At 42.3% G+C, this 21,510-nt stretch overlaps 1 long non-coding RNA gene across 2 annotated transcripts in view; it reads left to right on the top strand.

The window, feature by feature from the left end:
• LOC122811172 overlaps positions 1 to 21,510 on the top strand; it is a 1,417,861-nt gene that overhangs the window by 773,415 nt on the left and 622,936 nt on the right. For both annotated transcript variants that reach the window (XR_006366220.1, XR_006366219.1), the window contains one exon: positions 18,500 to 18,556. This is a non-coding gene — a long non-coding RNA (uncharacterized LOC122811172). The remainder of the gene's footprint in view (positions 1 to 18,499; positions 18,557 to 21,510) is intronic.

Below are 21,510 nucleotides of genomic sequence, written 5' to 3' on the forward strand. Positions count from 1 at the left end.
GGGTCTGGGTTGGTGGCCCACCACCTGTACCACCTTGTTCCCTGGTGATTGCATTTGCACGCTGTTTCGCATGTCTGATCAGGTCCATGCAGTGTCTGCGCACCTGCTGGTAGGTGTGGTTGTGGCCACACACATCATTAACCCTCCTGCGAAGTTCCTGCCACAGGTCATCATGCTGCTGGGCATGCTGTGGCACATGGCTGAACAATATCTCATAGTTATCCTGGAGGTAAGGTATGAGGGCCTCATCCTCCAAGCGGTTATATGCTGGCAGTCTTGATCGAGGTATATCTGGAAGACATAATGATGGAGACAGGTCACAATATCTCAGAGATGCACAGAGATACAGCTGCATATACATGTGTATTACATTTAGTACATGTGAACAGTTGTCTTTGCAAATCTTCATGACACTGACACCACTGACATGTTTGTATCACACACATGTAACACCCGATGGGGACTGGATATTATCACCATATATGTGTGTCACCTCATTACATTGCTCAAACTCCATGTGAATGCTGTGTTGATGTGGGCATGTCTGTTTGCCTGTACTGGTGTTCTTACGTATCAGCACATCCCTGGATGTGTCCACATTAATGCTGTTGACCTTGATGCTGTGTATATGTCACATATCAACACATACACTGCCTTAATGGACATGACCTGTGACAATGCAGACATGTGCACGGAAACCTTTACATGCCTGTGTTTTGCCATATACATCTACACGGCACTGTACAGCAGTTCATCATCCTGCCACGTGTCGCCTGTGTTGCACATGTGATACACATGGGACAATGGCTAGCCAGATGGTATTTGCAGAGATGGTTATCAACTATAGCATGTACGGACAAGGTCATGTAGTAGTGTGTATGCTCTGGGCCATGTATGAGCATAGAATGTAAGGTTTTCTAGCTGTATCCGACAGCCATGTTCCCGCCGCCAGGTGAATCAGTGCCACATAACTGATCCAGACAGTTAATGATACATCTACCATGCGGTCATCACACCATGTCTGACAGAGATGACATGTGCAGCTTTGCTGGACAGGGTTGCATAGTATGGCAGGAGTATGTAACGTGTATGGCACAGGGATCTGTCCAGCATGTGGTGATCCTTGTACTAGGAAGGTGGCTGTCCATGACGTATGTTTTTCAGATCAGGATATGTACATGTAGCATGTCCAACATTACAGTGTTGGACATGTCTTTATGCAGGGTAGGCAGCATGCTGCATAGTGGAGATGAGGATTGTGAAGGCTGGTGTTGCCCATCCAAGCATGGACACTACCCCTTAAAGGTGATATGTGATCCGATATTGGTCACTTGAGTGATGAGTATGGCTGTACAATGATCTCCATGCTCATGGATGGTACCCTGTCATGACTAGGGTTGCCTTTTATAACTACCTAATAGACCTGGTGACATCACTAGCTCAGGGAGGTAAACTGCACAGCACCATCCCTTACACACAGTGTCCATTATTTTGACTGCTGCCTAGGTGGTAGTTCATGGGTACAGGGTTATTAACCTAGCAGTGACAATGCAGTATGCAGCTGTCAGATTGTGCACATATGTCACGCACCTCACCCACAAAGCCCATTCTATATGTTGTCCACAACACTGAGTCAGCCATTGCTCCTAGGTCATGGCCATTCACATACTTACATACACAGATGCCTCCCATTTGTCTGTGTGGTATGGGCTACAATGTGGGGGGAGTACAAAACATTAACCCTGTTTTACTGTAGCTGCCACTGGTGTGATACGCACATGTCACTCAGACACCTTTTGTAGCGTTGGTTCTGTCAACAGGCCACTGGCAGAACAGTCCTGTGACATACAAAGGTACATCTAGTATACTGAGTGTAGGTGGAACACAGTATGGGTGATGATGTCCTATGACCTGTCACAGGTATGATATGCAGTGTAAAATCATCCGTACTGTCATCTACATCTGTACTGCTAACAACATAGACTTTGATTAAGGTTCATGGACTTTCAGACCATACTCAGCAGGATAATAGTGCAGTGCCTCCCATTATGAGTGGTGTCTCCACTTTGTGAGTTGTGATAACTGTTGGTGTGCACCATTCAGTGTTTTCACAGACTGACATGAACCTATGTTTTACATGATGTGTATGTGTAGAGCAAACTGTTTTGCCATATGTGTATGATACAACCAGGGATGTGGACAGGTCACATGCAGCCTGAGTGCACCTTGTACCATCATAGTTATGGTTACAGGGGCTCTGCAGTGTTCATGGATAAGTGATTGTGTACCTGTTAGGGGGGCAGTGAGTTTATGTTATCCAACACCCTATCTGTATTGCTTATTCATGCTCAGCACTTGTTCAGAACATGTAAGCACTTCATGAGTTACTAATTACTATAGCACTCAATCCTACTCATTTTCCTACAGGTAAACACTGTTTGTACTTACATTTCTAGCTTGCTTAGAGTAAAACAGCTGTTGTACACACTTACCTCACATATCTAGTGAGAAATGGTTGAATATTCAGGCATGTCAAAGTGTCAATTCCCAGTGTTATCGCCTGTCTATATGATGAAATGGGCATCATGAGGCAATATAGCAATCGTCTCATACACAGTCAATGCTCACCTCCTAACATACGACACTACAACCTGTGGGAGATGCACATATGTAGCCATGCTGGAGGTAATGCTCTCTCCAACTCAGACTGAACCTGACAATCATGTGGGGATGTTAAACGTTTGCACCACACCACACTCATCACATAGTCTCACTAGATCTCCACCACCACAGGCCACACATAGTAAGACTACAAAATTTGCAGAGCCTCTCAATACTACTCTGTGTAGGCAACAGAGGACTCCAAAGCAGAAATGCAGGCAGCCTCCATCACCAAACACAACACCAATTACTTATAGCCCACAGACTCGTGTGTGCCCATCAACTACAGCCAATAGGGTGATATAACATACCCAAATCACTAGTCATAGGTGACTCTGTAGGCGGTCACACTGATGTCCCACACAGCAGGCTACACAAGGTGATAGTCACTTTCATATGGATGTTGGGTAGCAGGATCCGCAACAAAAACTATGCACTCAGGTCACTCCTCAACAGGTGCAATATGACTGTCATTCTCCATGTTAGTGTGAATGCCCTGAGATGTAACTTCTTGGACTACATGTACAGAGACATGCAATAGCTCTCCGATCTTGTAGCCCAGGCAGGTATCACCATAGCCCTGAGAAGCATTCTGCATTCGTCCAGACTGATAATGCAGTACAACTGAATTATTCAGTTCAACAGTTGGCTATGCTTCTGGTATCATTCCAAGGGTATCCAGTATCTGTCTGCTTTGAATGACATGGTCGACAGAACACGATGCTTTGGCACAGATGACCTGCACCTGTTGGCCCTGGGATTACGGATAACGTCTAAGGCTCTTGCTACTCCTATAGTGCCTGTTTTAGACACGGTTCAAATAACATTCACCACCAGAACAGGAACAGGCAAGCAAAACCTGAGGGTAATGTTACTCAATGCTTGACATCTTCATCTCAAATGCACTCACCCAAGGCACTCCTTATAATGGACCACTTCGATATCTCTGCAGTGACTTGGACCTGCTTCTAGGCTCCTGAGAGCACCCCTGCACTAACAGGCTATTACGCAGATCACACCTTTCAGTCATGTAACCAGGACTGGAACACCCACGGTGGAGGTGCGTCCACATTTCACAAGGATGTACACACCTCCAGGCTGGTTGCTTAGCACAATGCATCAGAGGTAATCCAAGTGCAACTAACTGTGGCCATAACTTCTATACAAATTGTAGCTTGCTACAGATTACACACCATACCCCACTGTTAACAGCCCTCACTTCTTGGTGTACTGGAAAGTAGGGCTCTAACAGGAACTACTGATGTGAGACTGACACTACCCGACACTTAACTGGGATACCTACTCATGTACCAACACATTAGGCCAATGCTTTCTGGGATTCATAACCTCCAATCAGCTGGATCAACCTATCCACACCACCACCAGGGCCAACAGTATCCTAGACATGGACATTACCAACATGTGTGATTGGTGTTACACACCTGGGGTTATCCCCTCGTTGGTCAGATCCGAACGTATGCTAATCACCCTTGTTCTTCACATCCTGGCACCGCTTCCTTCACGGAAAACATAGTACAATATTTCTACAAAGCCAACTTCAGGCTTCTTATGACAGCAGTAGTAAACGTCATGACACCCGTGCAGATGGACAGTGTAGTTACAAACACTGAATCATACACAACTGCACTTCATTAGCACTTACACGACTGCATGGATCATGCTATCCCAAACAGAGCCATGACGGTACCCACCAGATAACGGACGCCGCTCTGGGGGTCCACTGCCATGGACATAATGTACAACAGAAGGAGGAGACTGATGCAAAGTAGAGTACAATCCCATGGGTGGGGTAGCTCCCTGGTCAGCCTCAGTAGATATCTGAGATCCCTTATCACATCCTCTAAAGCTAGCAGCGTAAACATTACTGCAACTCATACCAAGGACTACCACAAATCGTTATGGAGGTATGTCACTACTCTCAATGGCGATACCCAAATCTGCTCTGACATACAGCGGTTAGGCACGAATATTACAGAACCTACTGATATTGGCAACATCCTGGCTGATAGGTTCAGTGCTAACTTTACACCCTTCTCACACCCTAAAGGGCCCACATCTATACTGGAACAATGCAGAGTCCCTACGGTCACAACTATGCAGTTCAAAGCTGCACTCTCTAAAGCCTGGTACACAGACTCCATGTGACCATCCAACATCCCAGGCTGCAATTTACACAAACCTCAGAACGACATGGCTCCCCACTTGGGCACCAAATTCACTAATAGCCTTGTATCAGGCATTGTGGCCCCTGAATGGCATACAGCAACAGTTATCACACTCCACAAAGGTGGCGCCACAATGGACCAGAGGAACCATTGCCCTATACGCCTGACTAGACTGTTCTGCAAGGCTATGGAGAACATCATCATGGAAGTCATTCACAGAGACATTGGTGGCCTCCAAACCTTTGATACCACCCAGTTTGGATTTGTTAGGGCCAGACCGTAACTCCTACACCTGGTGGAGTCCTTTGAGACAGTTACCAGGGTAGTAGATGAGGGTAAGGAGGCCCACACAGCCTACCTTGCCCCTCATTGGTTTTCAACACCGTTCCCCATTCTGGTATTGTCAACATACACATCCACCTGCACATTAACCCCTATGTCACAAGATGTTATGCAAAGTGGCTCACGGACAGGACCCACACAGTGAGGGTAGCATACCCTAGTTCCTACTGTAATTCAGTTACAATTGGCATACCCCAGTCCTCGGTCATAGGGCCTCTCATGTTCGGTATATGCTTCTCTGAGGTACAGGCTAGCACAGAAGGACTTTCCCTGAATAGGTTTGCAGATGATTGCAAACTAGGGGCCATGATTAATTCACCAGCTGATACAGACACCCTCCATAAGGGTGTCACTGTGACAGATACCTGGTGTCAATAACATGGCCTCAAGCTGCATGCCACAAGGTGCATAGATATCCCCTTTGGATTACACCAATCACCCACTGACTATCACATAGGTGGTAGTCCCCTACATACATAAGACATTATAAGGGATTTTAGAACACAAGTATATAGCACCCACTCCTTTGATAACCATATTGCCAAGGTGGCGTGGATATCCTTCTACGTGGCCACCCTAATCTGTAATGGGTTTATAGCCGGAACAAAGGCAGCCATTGTACCTCTCTACTCCTGACTTATGAAACACGTTCAAAGGTACAACACACCATTTGGAGTGTACCTTACGTAACAACAGCAACGGCTTTGAATACCACAACATTAGCACACCAAGAGGATTACTGACCTCCGAAGGATGACGTATGCAGCACAACTACAGAAACCCCAACTGTACCCATTTGCATACTGCATAGTCAGAGGTGATCTCTGCTGAACATACAAGGCCCATGTCCACAACAATATTGATGGATATGCTCCACATATGCAACATAAGCAAAAGCCACTGAGAGCAACATGCTCTAGGATATGTACCCAAATGCAATGATGGCTAGGACGTGCTGGAGGGATACATTCCTGAACCGGACACTCACCATGCTTTAGAACATGATTCCTATGTACATCAGGCAGGGACCCTCACTAGCACTCTTCAAGAGATACCTCGATGGGTGGACGGGAGACAGACATGTACGCCAGGGATCACTGCAGTGGCTCTACTGTAGACAGGTGCAGGAAACAAATGGCTCTGCTGTTCACAGACCCAGGACACTAACCTAGGGAGGTGCCACAAGTGAAAACACTGTAGTTGGGCTTACGAATGGACTTGGCCAGACAGCATAGTACCTAACTATGAACCTATGAACCTATTACATGTCCTTTGTGCATGGATAATTGAGTAGCTCTTCCATTTCAATTAGCTATCATGTGGTACACTGTCTGGTGACTACAAGCCATATGTCTCCTGTTATTGTGTATTGTACATGCCAGTAGACATACCTGATGTTTGCATAATATAACAGTAATGCTATGTAAAATATTTGACATATCTACCTACAATACTGTACATTTCACATTTTTGCAACAATATCCCATAATGCAAAGCATAATTGCACAGCAGGACCACCTTAGACATGTTATTCTCAGTTATACGCCCATACATATGCCTACTGTTAAAGTATATTGACATATACTATCCCCTGTTATGGCACTTACTTGTTGGACAAACCCTGCCATTGACAGCGGCTGGAGTGGAATTGTTGTGTTTAAAGCCCCTTATGTAGCATCCCTTGTGGTGTATGAGGTGTTTACCTTGTGGCTCACGGCAGTACACACAATTTCTACAAGCATTACTATGCTCAACAAGACATCACTACATAATACCTTTTCCCACTGTATGCATTGCGTACATTTTCATTAATACAGAACATGCACTACATACACTAACATACTGAGTGTTCTACATACCTTCTTAATGGTCCAAGTGTACGAAAATATCTGTCTTACTCCTTTCCTGTTTCAACGGTTTTATGGTATGTGCATACGGTTTGAATGTATGGCAAGACATCCTTTTATCCGTAGATACCAGTAACATGTGGTATCCTGCCACCAATTGGTGTTCCAGAGTAGATGATTACATGCACATCAGCTGTGCAGCTACTCCATTAGCCAATTACACGGTAACAGTGGGGTATAATTGAAAACTCCACTTGGGCGTTGTCCTTTTGCCCTACCTTTGAGGAAGACGGCCTGGATGTGTTTTTTGGGATGAATTGCAACTGCTATATGGAGAGACAAAGTTATTTTGACTTCATGTCCCCCATGGATTGTGTGTGATGGCTAGAGGATGTAGTTTTACATGTGAGTGTAGCTGTTATCTCAACCGTCTGATATGAGACTATTGCAAACAAAACCTGTAACATCGGCGTCTGTTCCATTGTACAACAGCAACGATTTTACATAGCGCCATTACAGTGTGCCTCTCACAAGGTATGTTAAGGCTTCTGCAGATGTCATTGAGTGAGTGGATGTTTGTGATGTTATTACAGTCTGTATTGCAATTGTTTCGGGTGTGGGGGAGATGTAGGTGGGTGTACATAGCAGATAAAGGTGTGTGGGGACTGCATTTATACATATTCCATATGTGTGTGAGGGCTCCTTCCCTAATTGAAGACCTATCATTTAGTAGACTAATACTTTGGTTATTGCAGGCTTATTCATTAAACCATTGTTAACTGGTTCTGTATAGCATGCAGGTGATGTTGATCCTTCAATCGCTCCGGTAATACATCGATATGTACTGAAATGTTGCTACATGAAAGCTGTCTCATGTATTTCTGTCACAGATATTTGCACTCATTGCAGTTGTGTTGTTGACTGAACCTCTTTGGCTTGGGTTACCACCTTTTCAAATGGCCATAGTGGGACATTTGCAGGACACACATCGGATTTTAGAGGCCGACACATACCCACGGTCAGTACAAAAGTTAGAACTTAACTTTTTACCTAAATAAAACCTTATTCTTGTAGCAGTTTAGTTACTTATTATGTTTCTTGTAATATTTAGGTCTTTTAGATACAGAAATAACTATTTTATGTAACTATTACATAAAACATGGGACATAATTATGTCCTACAATCTCAGGACATTTGCCCTTTTTAATATTTTTTGTCAGGACACAACTTCCCAAAGAGGGACTGTCCCTCTCAAAGTGGGACAGGTGGTAACCCTATGCCTAAGGCCGGCTATGACCACACCTACTGTAATAATCTACCTCCGAGTTAGCACGAACAGACACACGAAGCATACACACACACACATTACAGTCCCACGGAAACACACACCGCACTCAGAACACACACTTACACACACTACAGCAATCAGAAATACACTTAAACACAGTACCTACCTGAACCGCAGCACCAGCAGCAATAACTAAATGTCCCTTAACATCGTGATAATAGCACTCGCAGTTCTAGTGTTCTGGGACTGTGGTCTTTCGGTCTTTAAGCCTCGTGATTACGCATGTCGGTATGTAAAGCATTCAGTAGTTGGCAGTATCCTATTTATTTGTACCTCTATGGTTGTGTACATGTTGTTAACCTATCTATATATTTGCTGATATATGTATATCCGTATATATCGACATATATCTCTCTATCACCCTTTCTATCTCTATATTTTATATATATATATATATATATATATATATATATATATATATATGTTTATAGAGAGAGAGAGAGAGTGAACACACCTTTCGTTGGGTACATGGCGGTGTATACTATTTCCGGAACTCCGCCCTTTTGTGTTTTAACCTGTCATAATACACACCTGCCTTTGGTACATCTCAGGTAGCTGTTCTGGCCATCTTTGACCGTGATCTGCGCGATATTCAGCAAAGCTTAGACCTGTTTTGTGCATATCCGTGTATTCATGTTTAAACTACGCTTACCGTCACTTGCCGGTGCATAAACCTGCTAACATGTGCTTAAACGTGCTCTTATGACCTGCATCCAACATCCATTATTCGTGTTATCGGAATTACGTAACAGTGGAACCAGGAACATGCACGACACAGTCAGTGGCTTTACCACTTGGGCATCTGGGATATGTACAAGTGTTATGGTGTTTTGTATGTGGACTGTACTACGGCTGTTCCTCCATACGGCAAACAAATGTGTAACTCAGGTAGTTTACATATGGGTGATACCTATTAATGGTATGTCCAAGTGATGTTTAATGGATGTGCTCCAGCTATGGGAATCCATGTCACAGTGAGCCACACACTGTAATGTGCTACATCTTGCCACAACCATAACTGGAGAATGCTGGGGTGACAGATACCTGTATTGGGTACTCCCCATGCTTTGTAACTACATCCCTGATTACATTATATGGAGCCCCTCATTAACACACCAGGGAATCCTTGCAGAGTGGGTGGGGAACAGTGGTTACACCCAGGGATCCCGCAATTGGCTCTGCTCCACAGAGGGACCGTTAGTTAATCGATGGGGTGGCAACAGCAGACACATTTTGCCTAGGCTGATGAATGGCCTCTGTCAGTCAGGCATGTACCTAGGCATGTACCTACCGATGTACCTAGGAACCTATACATACAGTATCAACACATGCTGTTAGCTTCATTTACTGTTCAGGTGTTGACTTACCTTGTTCCAATAGCTGTTGTGTGTGCAATAGTTGAGGGCTGCCTATGTAGGATTCACACAGTACACCACCTATACATAACAATTCACATGTGGTCGTGTGTGTGTGCCATCCATTTTACTGTGTGTGCAGGTGGAGAAGTGTGTCAGTCTGTAGGGGACTACACTATCAGTGTATGTGCTATACGTTCCCTCTTTGCCAAGGCATGGGCATATTGGGCACGCCTCTGTCTGCCTACTGGGGCTGGCACAGGGTGTTTGTGGTCTGAATCCCTCTGTGCCTGTGATGCCCTTGGCAATTGCGGTGGGCTGTGAGGGCCTTCACCATTATGTCCCTGCTGCAGCTGTTTTCGTAGGATCATATTATGTAGCATGGCACATACTATGAAGATGTGGGCACACGTGCCTGCTGAGTACTGCAAGGCTCCACCAGATATGTCCAGGCAACGGAACCGTGATTTCAGCATCCCAAACACATGCTCTATGATGATTCTGGTTTGTGCGTGTGCCTCATTTTGGCGTTTTTGCATGGGTGTGTGTGCATTCTGATGGGAGTCATCATCCACGGCTTCAGTGCATAGCCAGCATCCTCCACAAGGTGGCCATATGGGATGTCCCCCCTGACAAATACCTGATACAGCTGTGAGGCATGCCAGATGTGGGAGTCATGGTAGCTTCCAGGGCTGCAAGCCCACACATCCGTGATAATGCCCTGGGCATTGCACACGACCTGGCAGTTGATGGAGTGGTATCCCTTACGGTTTATGTAGCGCCTACCATGCTCACCGGGTGGTGACTTGATATGTATGTGCATGCAGTCTATTGCACCCAGTACCTCTGGGTAGTCTGCCACATGGTGGAAGAGACGCATATTGCTGGCCAACTCCTCCTGAGTTCGGGGGAAGTATATATGCTCATTGGCATGTGGTAACATGGCATCCAGGAACTGATGGATGCCTGTGAGATCCCCATGATATCTCCAGTTGGCCTTTGAAAGATACCTGTGGCTAGTATTCTCAAGCTTCCACATACCTTCGTGTCCACTGGGATGGGTTCTCCTCTGTTGTTTCTGGATCTGAGGCGTGGCCGGCACAGTTCAACAGTTTGCTGTATGATGTCCCTGTCCACCCTGTAACGCTCTAATATCTCCAGATCATGTAGCCCCTGGTAGGTTACCCTTGGTCTGAACACTCTTCTCCTCCTCCGGGGCCTGAGGTGGTTGTCAGCATCATCCTCCACACCACCTTCAGTCTCCAACACATGGTGATGAATCACAGCTATGGCAGCTCCCAACAAGTACATTGTAAAAGTTCCTCATCTGTTTATACCGATGGGGCAGTGTTTGGGAATACATGAGTGTGTGTGAGGTGCCTTCACACTTTATACTATTGTGCTTTGAACACTGATGATGTCATAGGGTGTGTATGTACAATCAGAGCTGCAGGATATCTTATGTGTTTTACCACAGGTACTGCTATTGTGGTGCCTTTGGTGTTGAATTACATTTAGCTGCCGTGGATCACCTCTTGCCCTTGCCTTCACTTTTCTTAACGATTCCCCTCCCATTGTCAGGCATGCATCCAGCAGCATGCTTTCTTGTTTTGTACTTTCCCAAACCAGGATTGTGTTGCGAAATGTGTTCTATAGCCGATCTACTGCAGGTTTGCTTTGCTCTGCGGTGACAGTTCTCTTTTCTTTGCAATCCAACACCTCCCCGATCCTGTTCTGCAGGTTGCTACTAGCAGCCTTGTTAGCTGCCGTCAATGGCCCACTGTGAGTTAATAGGTGTTAATTACTCATTTGTACTCCAATTACCCTACTGCGGCATTTCCTTATTGTCTTCCCATAAACGTCCTGTTTGAGTTGTGGTGCGCGGCGCGTGCGGCCGCTTACTGGGTTTCGGACACATTGTCATCCACGTACACATGCGTTTTCATGCACCATGTGTGCTCTCAGCTTAGCAAAGCAATACCTACATCCACACCCCTATCCTGTGGCTTTGCTTAGCAATGGGCAACCCAGATTTGCATTCCTCCAATGTGCTTACAGCTACGGTGGCACACCCCACTGCTGATGTCATGTATACCTCCAGACCACTCCTCGGTGTTGTAGCGCTGCGCCGTATGGTACATCCTTAGGCTGGCGGGACGTTTGCGATTCAGTATTACTTGCCTCATTTGCATGGCACTGACTACTAATTCATAGTTACCGCGCCGAACACTGTCACAGACCCTTAGCAACCCTTGCAGCTTGGTTGTGGTGTAGCATGCATACCATTGACTATTATGGTGAAATCATGATTTATGTTACATTGCAATTTTATGACATCTGTATATATTTTCCTTGTGTTCCCATTTGCGCACACATGCCCTGCGGTTGTACTTTGCGTTAGTGTGGCCATGACATTAAATGTTATTTTTTATGTGTTGTGCATGTTTTTTTATGCCATTGGCTGTATATTTAGCCATTGGCATATGTTAACTTTGTAATACGTAAGTTTGGTCTGCTTTCATGGCTCCGATGTTCTATTTGGAAAAATGTAAACCGTTTTTTTTTTTTTTTGTTTACATTTCTGTATGCTTACGCCACGCCTGCACCACTTCATGAATCGCTATGTACCTTCATTTGCATGCTGCAGTACTGCGCATGGGGTGATTAGCATACGTGAGCCGAGAGCTGCGCAGATCTGGCATACGCTGGTATTGCATGTGGAATTGGATCGTACCTGAATCGCTCGGCGGCCATATGCGCCTGGCGCAAGCTTCATGAATCCCGGGGACTGTTTAACTTTTTCATGAATATTGCATTTGTGCCTCAAGTTATAGGTAAAAATAGCCAGAGAAGGAAGTCATTTACAAAATTAACAAGTATATGTGTTAAAGTATTCATTCACTACCTCTCCTTGTTGTTTCCCCTTTTGTGATATCCTTTCCATCCTTAGCTGGCCTGACCAGCTCTGTCTGCACCTTTCTTATTTCTTCAGTATATTTAAAACAACCTTTGCTTCTCTTCTTGAACTCATCTTTCAGTTCCATTTCTATTTCTGCTTTTGCTTTCCTCACCTTTTTGTCAACCTTCTGCTTGCCTCCTTGCACTGCACCTATTACACTCACCCTCTCCGCATTTTGTATGCACTGTCTTGCTCTTACTAACCTCACACTATATGAAGCTACACTGCTATTCTCATCTTTCCCCCTTTGTTTTTCCTCTAACCATTGGCCATACATCGAAATACTCATCAACCATTCACATAGTTTATTCACCTCCTACATTCACCTCCAGTCTTTTAAATCAGTATTGACCCTCTGAGAAATCTCAGTATAATCCACTCATTTGGAACCCAACACTGTTGAATTTGCCCTTGGTTTCTTCTCCTTAATTCCACTCTAAACCACACAGTAACATCATTACTGTTATAGCTGTCATTGTCTCCTTCCATTTTTTGGTTAGCACCAGATCCAGAATGCTGTTCTTTTCTGGTATACTTCTGCACCAATTGGTTAAAACCCTCATGGTCTACAACCTCAATCAACCCTGCTCACTCTACAGCTGTAGCCGTAGATCCTTTGGTCTTCTAAAGTTAAAGTTAGATCCCCAGGAGCATAACCATCCCCCTCCTTTTACACCTCTTATTACTGTCTCTCTCTGTCTCTCTCCAGTACTTCAGTATTGTCTCTGTCTTTTGACATGTCTACAATCAGTTCATTACATCAATCCAACAGCACTCCCACATTATATAATGTTACTTGCCCTAGGTTTCTGACTCTTTCTAGAAAGACTCACATCCTTTTTGCAATAGAGTGCAATTCTCTTCCCTCATGATCACCACTGGATCCTACCCTTACAAAGGTAACCACTTTCCCTCACTATCATTCCTATATAACCAATATCTTGACCTCTCTGTGTCTACCATCTCTTGTCGCAAACTTGTGTTTCAGTAACAGCAGAGTCTGCCCTCCCTTCCTGCATTCCTACATACATCTTCTCATTTTCCTTCCCAGACTCTCTGAATTGATTAGCAATACTACTTATCCATGTTCTGAGTTATCCTTGTTTATTGCTCTATTATGCTCTTTGTCTATTTTCTTCACCTGCCAAGTGCCTGAGTATCATTTTTCCATCTTAAAAGTCCAGACTTGCAGATCTACTTTTCCGTTCTGTTTGAGCTTTACTGGCCATTGTGGACTTAGATGTAGACAACCTTTCCTCTGTTCTCGTATCTGTCCCAAGCTTTTCTCTCTCTTGTTGACTGCTACAGCCAGTCATTACCTTTCCTAATTATCTCCTTTCTCTGCATGCTGCCTACTGGTACAGGTAACTGCAAAGTCTAGCTTTGGTTCCCTATCCTGGTATGCCTCTGCTCCCTCCCTGACCTTGCTTGTTGTCATGTCAGTTGTTTCACTTGACAGGTCTTTGGTACAAGGAGCATAACATTACCTATCCCCCTTCTCTATTGGTGATTACTTACCTTATCTTCCATCTCACTGTGTCTACATCCAAAGAAGAGTTTCACAGGCCCTACTCTGTCCTGTCTCCTTTGCCAAGGCTCTTAATTTCCTTGGTGGCTCAGTCTTCAGTCACAAAAACACCATTCTGTATCCCCATATCAGCTGCCCTCTTCTGCATTACCTTATGTTCCAGGTTACTCATTTCCATTTGTTTCACTAGACACTTTCCCATTCCCTCCTTTACTCTTCCTACAAACCCTATCCATTGTTGTTCACTTCTGACTGCCCCCGTCCCCTTTTCTTCTAAACTGTTTTCCCCTTTTTCTCCTCCTTCTTCAACTCATCAAGTCATGAATGTTCTTTTCTGCTCCTTTTTGATTTCCATTCTGCATTTTATAATGTGGTACACAAAATTCTGTTTAAGCACTTACAGACTTACTCTGCAGATTCAGATACCATTCTAGACTGGTTTGCCTCCTAATTTTTAAAGATATTCTGCGGGTCATTTCTCACATTTGTACTTCATCCAGTTACCAAATAATCTCCAGTATAACACACTATTCAGTTTTAGGTCCATCACTGTTGTATATATACATGTTTCTAATTGGGGAGCTCATTTGTTAGGAGGTTGGTTTACAGTATCACTGTTATGCAGATAATATATAACTTTACCTCTCCTTCTGTCAGGATAGCTTTGTCAGTTCACTTGGTGAGGATCTGGAACACATCCAGAATTGAACAAGTCATAATTTTCTTAACTTCAGTATAGTGACCTTTTCCATTCACACCAACTTATACAATTCAAACTGGCAAGTTCTGACGTCCATGATTTTTAAGAATATTATCAAAGTGGATTTTGTTGAGAAGGCAGGAACTCTTGACCTGATTAATGACAGCAGATTGACAATGAAGGACCAAGTGTCTTCAGCAGATTGACAATGAAGGACCAAGTGTCTTCTGTTGTCAGATTGTTATTTTCATCAGTGAAGCATTATCTGCGTCTAGCACCTCCTCCCGCTTTAAGAACTGTCAGTGGTGTGTGCATGCCCTGGTCTTTCTTAGTTTGGACTGCTGCAGAATGTTATACCTAAGGCTTCCAGGCACAAAATTTGACCAGTGGCAGCTGGCATAGTATTTAGTAATGACTTACAGTGCTTGAAAACACTCTCTCATTACTGTGTTCCTGCAAAGATTCCACTGGGTATCAATTTGCTCACATAACATCTTTAAGGTTATTGTTCAAGTCTTTCAGCCCTACATTTCTTCAGTTAGCACAGGGCATTTAGACTTTGAGATGCAAGCAAGTTACTTTGTAGTTCAGGGTTCAATTCCCTCAGCCTCCATTTGCCTACTTAATGACTGAAGAAGACACTTAACCAGTGTTCCTGGTTGAATTTCAAGAATCTTTGTTTGACAATGCTTTGTCCCAGTTAATCAAATACAAATTAAAGAATAATTAAATAATAAATAAAACATAATATGTGTCCTCCTTATTTGAAAAAAGCTTCTTATCCCATATATCCCTTCACATTTTTTACATTCCTTTTCCTTGGGATTGGAGAGCCTCAGAGTCTGCATAAAAATTTAAGACATCTATTGTTTTTCCTTTCAAGACCTTAATTCTGGGGCCTTATCCCCCAGTGTATAAGACAGTCCCCTTTACTGGCTGGTTTTAAGAGGTCCCAAAAGTCCCATCTTTTGCTGCTATCGTATTATTTAATTTATTTATTACAGACTTTATCTGAGACTCAAATACAGTTTTATTTTGGACCTTTTTTTTTTTTTACTTGTATTGTTTTTAATGTAGTGATGCTTAGTATACTAGCACCTTGGGTCTATATTATATCACTGAATGCTTAAAAAAGCGAACAATGAATAATCGACCCCATGTAAGCAAAAGCTTATAATCTCGAAAGCTCAGAATAGCGATTTTTTTTCCAAGGGAAAAAGATCGCTGTTCCAAAAAAAAAAAAAGAAAACAAAAATTGAAAGAACACATAAGGGGAGGGGCTTCACCCACCACACCCCTCTACTTAAATATACCAACTCCAAGATTGCACTACAGTGCCAAAAACAGCGAAGTAATGGAAGCGGCCAAGCAAATTCTTTCTCTGGGAAAGAATTTGCTTAAAAGCCGCTTCGCTATTTTGCCTTTTTGTTGTTTTAATAGGAACCCTAGCACCATAATAAACTGAATTTAAATTTGAATCTTGTTGGTTCTTTCCCTGCTGTGTTCCCAAATTGGGCAACATTTATTGCCACTTCTGTCACCACAGTGAACAATACTTTATTGCCCCTTTATTGTACCATCTTCCCCAGTGCAATTCCAGCTTATTATTCTCTGTATCATCTACCTAAACCTCTTCATGCATCTAGTTTCTGCCTGTCCTTGTCTGTCTGTCCTCTACCTGCACTCTCACTACTCTGCCCCTCTCCCTCACTCCATCTGGTCTCACTGACTGCCTTGGGCTAAGTCTTCCTCCATACTTGCTGCCCTCTTCCATTTATATCTACTTTGTCACAGTCCAGTTCCCATACCGTGCTCCTGAGTTCCCTTACCACCCTCTCCAATCTGTCAATTTTCAAACATGTACCACGTTCAGTTCCCCAACACAGTTACTTCAACAAAACTGATAGCATACCCTAACCCAGTGTACCAACCTATCTCCTTCCTGTCCTGCATCCTCTCACATCCATGGTTCACTTCAGTGCCTTATGTATAGCCTATCTGTATAATGTAATTGTAATATGGCCTATCACACCATAATATACTCTTAACCAAAGGCTCCAATTGACAACAGTAGCTTCTTAAGCAATAAATATCCACCAGACAGATGGTGTAATGTTTGTTTAACACTATAAAATACCTCAAAGTAACACTTATTATGTATTTAAAAAATGGGTCTGTGCCATGATGCACCTTCGTGTGTGCTTCTAGTGGGCATGAACAATGCATGGATGGGGATGTGGCTGCAGTTTATTTAGCATAAGAGGAAAAACTTCTGTCTTCATAATGAAAATTAACTTTTATCTACTATCTATAGACTCCTTGATTTTAAAGAACAGCCACACAAACCTCCTGCACCCTTTCCCAGGTAATTAAGGAGCACACCAGCAATTCACACCCAAGTTACACTATGAAGTCACACAAGATAAGTAAGCTTGTTTTGCTGTCTTATTCTTTTTCTTCCAAAATTAAGAATGACAAACTGAACCGAAAAGGAATATAGGAACTAATATCAGTATGAAGTCAAAATATGCTTTTTGTGTATTCACCAGTCAAAAAACTACATTGTTAAGTCTGTCTTCACATTTAAGCAAGATTTGTATACTCTATTCCAAAATTACTGTATTTTGATATACTTTTAGATAACTACGTGGTATGCTATTTAATAAAAGCATGGGCTATGCAGTAATATCATGAAACATGTAATTCTTGTGTGAAGATTTCCTGTAAAACTTTACACGTGTCATGTGTGTCACTTTGCCCGCAAATGCATAAAGGTATACTACGTCTAATATGCAGTAGCTTACAGACAAAGAAATATTCTCATTCATTCTCAATAAATCCCTTAACCCTCATCCAAAAGAATGCTCAGTAATATAGTGCCTAATGCTTTTACCATTGAAAAATGTATAATGGCAGGCAGAGAAGGAAAAATACCTAAAAAGAAAAATACTGTCTCATAAGTATGCTTCCATGAGATGAGTATGTACCCTAAAAGATGTATCTGCTGACACTGTAACTGAAGTTCATTTAATGGCTAGGGGTTTCAAAGAAATGAATTTCAGACCTTCTTAAAGACTACCCCATAAACTCTCTGGAGTCCATAACATTGCTGAGTGTTGTTTATCAAAAATGGCAGGAGCTGCAGTCCGTGGATTTTTTCTACAAGGAATTGAATTGTCTCATGACACCTACATTCATTCTCCATGAGGAAGACTGAGAGAGGATATTGTGAAAAGTGGAATTCAAGTATTTATTGGCAGATGCTTTACTTTATGTGTATAATAACATCAAAGATACATACCAGTGGAAAAGTATCACATATGGATGCTAATGTCTTTTACTGATGCAGTAAAGACAGTAAGGTAAGAGGGTCTGTTTCCTTTTCAAGCTGATGGTTTTGTTTGTTGGGATTTTAAAATATGTCTCCACCTTAAGTATGATTTTTAGATTGGCTGAGAGGAACATGAAAGACTTTGCTTTGCTATAGTGGTATAAAAGTTGTTTTGGTGACTGTATATTCATGTACTAGGGAAATTGTTAAAAACCTGTATTTTTTCATATAAATTCCAACAGATCCATTGATTACGATCTTGCTCACCCTCCGCTAACATAGAGGTTACTCAGCTGAAGGTAAGTTAAATTTTTTGGTTGCCAGAAAAAAGCAGACCACTTGTAATGCTCAATGCTTGCATCTAGCAGGAAACATGCCATTTTTCAGAATGTCAATGGAGTAAATAAAATGGTACAGAAACTGACATCAGGACATGTGATTCTGAAATTTCACTGAATAGGGGAAATGCTTCTTTAAAACAAATTTTGTTTAATGCTGCATCAATTAGAAATCTGCATAGAGGGCAACAAGGAAGATTTTTTCTGATCTGCTGGCAGTCAAAATGAATCTGGAGAGTTAGGATAGTATGCTGGCAGAAGAATGGAAACATACTGATGGGTCACACTCAAAAAAGCATGTACACGTCCCAAAAGTTGGGAAAAAGAAACCTTGGTTTCTTCATCTTGATCCAAAATTGTGTGTAGTATATCAAGAGATAGGTGATATGGTTATGCAACCTCTGAAACTTCCAAAGGGGATCTCAGTTTACTAAAGAATTTCTAAAGAGCACCCAACTACATAAATACTTTTCTTAGAGGTCTCAGCAGAAACAGCTTGAAAAGGCCTGTGGGGGGAGTTTTACATTATCCAATTGCTATTTGTTTCCTTTACCAGCATGTAGTTTCCATAGTAGTAGCTTTAACTTTCTTTTCATGGGAGATCCAGAGGATGGGCAATGTTGTTACTCATCACTGGGGTGGAAGACAACATCAGTAACACTGCTTAGACTCCTAGTCAGGTTGCCTTCCTCATCTGGGATAAGTGAGGTAAGCAGGTAACAACTTGAAGACCTAGTTAGATTTTACTTTTACTTCACAGCCAAAGACAGGCTGTCGTAGAAGAACAGTAAACAAGGAGAACTCTGTGAGTATAGGCTGTTACCATGTCTTATAAGCTGGAAATCCTTTCTAGCACATCTGCCAAGCTTAACAAGTAGGACCTACAAAGCTAATGATGCTATCACTCCTTCCCAAAGATAAAATACATTGTCATAAGCATATATGTTAACAGAAAAGAGTGTAATCTTGATGTAATTGTGGACAGTGGGTCAAATGACAATTGTATTTCATCAACTGTCCAGATATATTTTTGTTTGAAAATATTACCCAGATTAACATCCTTAATTTACAGAATGATTTAAAACTAGGATGTGCTGACTTCACATCTGTATTCTACTTTAAAAGGCATTTTTAGTTTTTGAAAAGCACAATAGAAATAAGAAATTAATTTGCAGTAAAATGTTATTGTTCAGTCAAGCAAAAAGCAAAACAGTATCTGATATTTTCATAAATTTAAAAGCAGGTACTACACAGAATTAGAAAACAATAATCCATATCATGGAGTGTTTAGCGGTAGCAAGTAACATAAAGTGAGTGTCAATGCCAAGGAATGGCATAATAACCAAAAATAATAAAATTAATGCAACCGTGTAAATTCTGAGACCAGATTAATGAATGAATCTCAAGACATAGTGATGGTTATGCAGATTATGTCATGTCTGAATCTGCTGCAGAAAATACTCAGTATTATCGTTAGAGTGAGTCAGGGCATAACAGCAATAAACTGCCACAGCACAGCTTAGTGTAGTAGTGTCTGCAAGGGCAAATATCTGGATATGTATCACTATGAGGCAGTAAATATCAGAATAATGTCTACAACTTACAACAAGGTATTGTATCACTATTATGAACAATTAAAAAAAGACAGCTTGATAAAGAAACAACAATTTTGTCAAGATTTGTGTTGTATTAAGTAATGACATTAGCCCTGGAGGAAGTCAAAGCACACACACATTTACCTCATACTTCAGCACCACCCATCCCATGGGAGTGATGTTATAACACAGCTATGTACGTCATGCTGTGCCTTTTTATTTTAATCCCTAATTACATTACTGGTAAAGAAGAAGGCACTGAGCATTCAGAATTAGAACTCAAGTCTCTTATGTCTCCCACAAGGAAAGCAATGAGTAAAACATATACAACTTGTAAGACTATTACTTAGATACATAGACTAAAACTTCAGTTCCCTTGGTTACTTTACCCTTCACTTCTCTCCAGTGAATTTTTTATTAGGGTGGGAGGATGGGATTTGTTTCACATTGTGAATGTAAGAGTGGGAGGCTGAATAAATGTTTTTAGGTTCATAATTTCAGCAAGTAATTGTCCATGAGACCACATCAGTAAGAGCCAAATATCCAGTGACTGATGCATTGCTGAAACAGACTCTCTGGCTAAGTAATGTTCACTTCAAAAGCTTCCATTCTTTCAGGGGGTAGAGTGTCCAAACAGAAGGTTGTTTTTGCTGGGGAAGGGGAAAACATTCTATGTAAATCAAGAACGTCTGTCTAAAGTGACTAGGGGTGGCAAAAGCTAAAGACCACCAGGGCTCATCCATAGCATTGCATAAATGAGACAAGCCGTATTCGAAATCATAAAACTTTAACTGTCAGCAGTGAATAAAGAGAGAGAATAAAGTACATGAGAGAGGCTAGCACTGAAAATAGTAAATGTCAAATATAAGCAGCTCTATAGTTTTTCACGTGTATGCAAGATTTCAAAGTTCTAGCAGTAGGGTCGAGACTAATCTATTCCTTAAAATCAGCCTGTTTCATGTAGAGCAGTCCACAAATAGTATTAACTGCATGGCAAACTGCATAACAGATTCCATGTGGACTGCAGATCATGTCTGCCTAACCCACAATCTAGTCCCATTATTAGAAGAGATAATACTCTTTATTTTATTTCCCCCTCTGCCAGTTCTTTTTATTGTATTTCCACTGCTTTTGCCTAAACCATTCTTGATCTATTCACCATCATCATTTTATAGAATGCTTTCTTTTGTCTTCCATGAAGGCACCTGCTGTGTACCAACTTCATATGTCACATGTCTATAATGTGGCACATCCAGCCCATGCAGCCACATACTACACTGACCAGCTCAGTCATGACCATGTTGATCACTGCCTGTCCTT

The sequence above is a fragment of the Protopterus annectens genome, chromosome 9.part0 (assembly GCF_019279795.1).
Source record: "Protopterus annectens isolate FY-2018-M chromosome 9.part0, PAN1.0, whole genome shotgun sequence".
Classification (NCBI taxonomy): Eukaryota; Metazoa; Chordata; order Ceratodontiformes; family Protopteridae; genus Protopterus; species Protopterus annectens.